Source organism: Capsicum annuum, chromosome 6 (assembly GCF_002878395.1).
Source record: "Capsicum annuum cultivar UCD-10X-F1 chromosome 6, UCD10Xv1.1, whole genome shotgun sequence".
Classification (NCBI taxonomy): domain Eukaryota; kingdom Viridiplantae; phylum Streptophyta; class Magnoliopsida; order Solanales; family Solanaceae; genus Capsicum; species Capsicum annuum.
This window is the reverse complement of record NC_061116.1, coordinates 211366791-211372384: the sequence shown is the minus strand read 5'-3', so window position 1 is coordinate 211372384 and position 5594 is coordinate 211366791.

Below are 5594 nucleotides of genomic sequence, written 5' to 3'. Positions count from 1 at the left end.
TCAGCTGCCTTGTGGATGAAATTTTATAGGCAAAACTAAGTTGTTGCGCATCTTTTGGCGATTGTAGTCAAATATTTTGTCGAGTAAATTTCGACATGTATTTTCATAAATAATTGATATAAAATATATATATATAAAAAAAAATTTGATCATTAAAAAAAACCCTCCTATGATAGAGCTCTGTTTGAGACCCAAGAAAGATTAAAAAGAAAAATGGAAGGAATTTTCCAACTATGCTTAAAGTCTAAAGGTGAAGAATGTGGGTCTACAGTACACCATTGCACTAATCACCTCTTTTGTTGTAATAATTGGTTCAGATTTAAATAGTATGCACATTTTAATCTTATTATAACTATATAATATAAAAACAGCCTATGCATTCGTGCTATTAGGAGTACTGCAAATTAATCCATAACTAATCTAAGTTGAATTGTACGCCTCTTGCAACTGTTATGGAATGACCTAATACTGCAAATTAATCCATAACTAATCTAAGTTGAATTGTACGCCTAGATCCATAACTAATCTAACTTGAATTGTACGCCTCTTACTGTTATGGAATGAAGAAGATAAAAAAGAAAATTGAACAGAAACTGAATAAAAGCTCTTAATTATTTTTTTTCTTGATTCAAATAGAAGAGTAGATTTCTATTTATAAGAAACTAAATAAAATAAATAAGGAAAATGTTATAAATGTTTTTACATTATAGTGAATGTCTATCAAGATCTATCAAGATCTACTTTGATATTTATTAGGATTTGAAACATCCGTCTTTTACTCAGACTAGGAGTAAATTTTCCCTATAAATAGAGGGGTTTTATTCATTGTATTGATAATCTTATGATCTCTCTCAAGAGAAGAAATAAGAATCACCCTCTCTATTCTCTCTACTCTTCTTCTTTATTCTTCACTTTCTCTATTCTCTCTACTCTTCTTCTTTATTCTTCACTTTCTCTATTCTCTCTACTCTTCTTTATTCTTTCTGTTTTATAACACGTTATCAGCATGAGACTCTGCCAAACAAGGTGAGATTATAAATCTGAAGGATTTCAAGGTTAGTAATTCTTTATGTTATCTTTCTTTTGCTACTATTAATATAATTATTATTGGATTTGAGGAAAAATAATTGGTTTGAACCATTTATATTTTAAATTTATTCTTCAAAAACAATATTATCAAAAAAGATGATAATATGTTGGGTTCAAGTCCCATCGATTCATGCCTAAGACGCCTTTATATGGATAAGATGTTGAGTTTGAATCTCAATACACCATATTGATGATATTACGATGGTTAAGGCAAAATAATGGGTGTTTAATGAAAAGTCATGAAATTCGACCCATTAAATATGCTCCATTCCATGCAGTGAATGTGGTAGCAATATATGATAAGTCTGAAATATGACAACTTACTTCATTCTTGAGATGTATTTTGTAGCAAATGATTAAATGCACAAATATACACATGGAGGGACAATATGATAATGATCATCAAAAGTGACGATATTTTCACACGCTTATATGATTATAAGATATACTAGAGAAGAATTCTCTACATCATATGTATGCCTCGATTTGCTTCTGAAGTAGCAAAATCTTGAAAAAGGTTATAAGCTATCATAATTTGATAGGCTTAAGGCACGATTATATTCCATTCCTGGGGAATGAGAAACTTATTAATGCAAACGTGCACTTGATTGTGATTGTATCACAACTCACCTCCGAAAGAGGTTAAATAATTTTGAAATCTACTTCTGAAGTAGTAAATCTGAAATTTATTCATGTAATAGTAAATCTGAAATATACTAAAGAAAAAGTACATGTCATGGTAAACTTGGAGTTTACTAGAATAAAAGTTCATAAATTGATATGAGCGATTGTGACATCTCAAAGATGTGCATGTATTGAAGAGCTAGAAGATTCTTCAAGAATTGTTTATGTCGTTTGTTCTCATGATAAGTTGGTTGGACCAACTAATATTGGGATTGGATCCCTTCAAATCTGAAAATTTTAAAAGGTGAATAAGGGTCCGTTCATCTATCATGTGATATGTTGAAAAAATGCATCAATAAGATGATCACATGTACATTCATTGTCAACCTGCAGTTTGACATTCATAAAGTTGCTTGCTCAACAAAATTGAGTTAAAAACATAATTTTCAGATTGTGCAATCAAGAAAGTTATCTTGATGATGATGGTTTGGCATTGAATGCCTTCGATAAATAGCTAAACCATCGCTAATGAGAACAACATTTCATGTGTTGATCTGAAATATGATATGTTGCATACAATAACACTTGTATGCATTAGACCAATAAATTATGATTATTTCTTCCCCTCAATTGATTCAAGGTCATAAACCAACTATTCCATCTAATAGTTTTGATGTGCGGTATACGATTAATGAATGTACCATGATGCACAAAGATGGATCCATCAAAGAAAATGGAGGATGTATATTAGCTTTCCTAACATAAGGGGGAGATTGTAAGCAGCTATGAAGTATGTTAGGAATTATCATCAGATCCTCATTCAAAAGATAATTCAAGTCAAATACCAAGCGCATCTCATATTTAAGCTGGAAATGCTCCTATTTTATGTCTCTAAAGGACAAAGTCTATGCATGCGTGAAGCGTGATAGACCAATCGGTTCCAAATGAAATAGTACTTGTATAAAATAAGGAGCAAATAATCATAATAAGAAGGTAATATGCGCTTGAAGAGCCTATGACATAAAACTTCATGAAACCTTATGAGAGGTTTATGTACCTGAAAATAATGAAGTGATGAGATCTCAAAATGTTACGTCGCATTGTGAACCGATACGAAATGATATATCATCAATATCTTTGACACAATATTGGCGCAATATTGTGAAAGATTACGAGGATCTAAATTCTACGTTTATTTGAGCATGCTGACGTAGAAACATTTATCAAGTGACATGAAAGGATGCATGTTGGTAAGCGTAAAACTTATTTGATTTGCAGTCCAGACACTTGAAGATGTCACTCATGAAATGTTGAATATTGTCACTTGACAAAACTTATGTGAAAACTTTTAAAGATTCAAACTGCTTGAAGCATATAAAAGTTTCTGGGAAACTTATTTATAATCCTTATATTGTATAAACTTATTGCTTGAACATCATTGAAACTCTTGGAGAGTTTTCAAAGCAATAGATTATTTGCCAAAATTCAAAATATATCGAATTGGATTGGTTATGAAGTATCATATCTTAATGCAATTGATGCACTCATGTACCTTGCAAATACTACAATACCTATAGCCTTTTCAGTCAATTTGTTAGCAAGGTATATTTCTGCTCCTACTATGAGACATCAAAATGGGATAAAACACATGAGCTTGTTTTATTCTAAAGATTGTAGTTCCGATCTTATTGGTCATGCTAATGTTGGGTACTTATTTGATCCGCATAAAGCTCGGTCTCAAATAGACTATGTGTTCATATATGGTGGTACTGCCATATCTTGGAGATATACAAAGCAGTCTATCATAGCCACTTCATCGAATCATGCTGAGATAATAGCTATTCATGAAGCAAGTCGAGAATGTGTATGGTTGAGGTCCATGATACATCTCATTCGAGAAAAATGTGGTGTAAAATATGACAATCTACCCACAATTTTATACAGAGATAATTCAGCATACATAGCACATCTTACGGGAGGATTCATAAATGGAGATAGAACGAAACACATTTTGCCAAAACTTTTCTACATACGTGAGCTACAAAAGAATAATGATATTAACGTGCAACAGATTCGTTCAACTGACAGTGTGACTGATTTATTTGCACTATGCTTGCTAACATGAGAAAAAAATGACTGAAAATTTTCAAGAATATGCTATCAGATGGAGAGAGCAAGCTTCAAGAGTCAGACCATCGATAAAGGAATCTAAAATGATCGATATCTTTCTACAAGCACAAGAACCCGATTATTTCCATCACTTACTTTCTACTTTGGAAGAACATTTGCTGAAGTTATTAAAGTTGGAGAGATGATAGAGAATGAAATAAAATCAGAAAAGATTATCAGCCAAGCCATTTTAAAAGAAATAACACAGGCAATTCAAAGTGGTTTGGGAAGTTTTGGGGGAAAGAAAAGAAAAGAGGATGTAGCAAATGTCGTGCCAGGTCCACGACAAAATTGGAGAGGTGCGTGTCAACCATACACACAAAATCCATTATATTTTGTTCCATCTCCCCAATATCCTAATTATAATGCACAACCATATGCTCAGGCTCCTTCTTACCAGAAATGGCGTGCACCAGCTATCCAAAATCATCCACTGGTCTCGCAAGTTCAAAGAGGCCCTCCTAGGTCTAAATTTTGGCCTAGAGCAGACTTCAAAAGTGATAACATGGGCAAAGATAATTTCACTCCTATTGGAATATCTTACATCAATTTATTTCATAGGTTGAGGAAAATGAATGTTTTAAACACAATTAAGAGAAGGATCCCGAATCCTCCTCCGAAGAATTTGGACTATTCTAGAAGATGTGAATACTGTTCTGATGCCCCAGGGCAAAACACAGATAAATGTTGGTATCTGAAAAGAGCCATTCAAGAGTTTATTGACACCCGACAGATCATGGTACAAAGTCCAGATGTTCCAAATATCGATTAGAATCCACTGCCAGATCATAATGAAACAAACATGTTTGAAGTGATACCTAGTGGTGAAGATGCTGCGATTTCATTCAAGGCGATCATTAAAATTAAAACTGATTTAGAACAATCAACAAATGTTATGAATTTTACAAAAGAAAAACCTACGGAAGAGAAGATAGTGGCTGTTGAGCATATCCTTAAGGGGAATCTCATTGCAAGACCACAATTGTCCTCTGAATCTATTATGGTAGTGAATGAAATGTTGAAACATGATTTCGAACCAGGAAAAGGCCTAGGGATGTTTTTGCAAGGCAGGGTTCATCCAGTAAACCTCCATGAGAACCTTGGTACCTTTGGTTTGGGATATGAGCCTATTTTTGAGGACATAAAAAGGGATAAAAAGCGTAAGAAAGAGTTATGGTCACTTACCAAGCTGATACCATCACTTCACGAGTCTTTCATCAAAGTCAGTGCTGTTGGGTCCTCTATGTTACCTGTTGCAGAGTCAATGAATGATGATGATACAGATTTGATTGGCCTTTTCTAGAACATGTTCATCGAAACTTATATGGTTGAATTTGAGGAAGGTACCAATAATGCAGATGTGCAGTTTATCGGTCCTGATATCCAGTTTAACAATTGGGAGGCCACCCCTCTCCCTACTATTAAGGAGTCTTGGTAGTTTGTTTGTTGTTCTTTCAGTCTTGGTAGTTTGTTTATTTCTCCTTCTATAATTTGAATCATTCTAGGATTGTAATTCACATCTTTAACTTAGTATTTTAGGTTAAAACTCTTTCTATCTTTGTTTTTAATAAAGTGCAGTCTCTCTTTGTTTTATTTTGCGTCTGATTTTTATTTATTTATTTTCTATTATACAGTTCTTTTTATACTGATTCTAATGATATGACGTGCGTGAAGAATTGTCAACCAGATTTAAAAACTCAATCTAATTATGA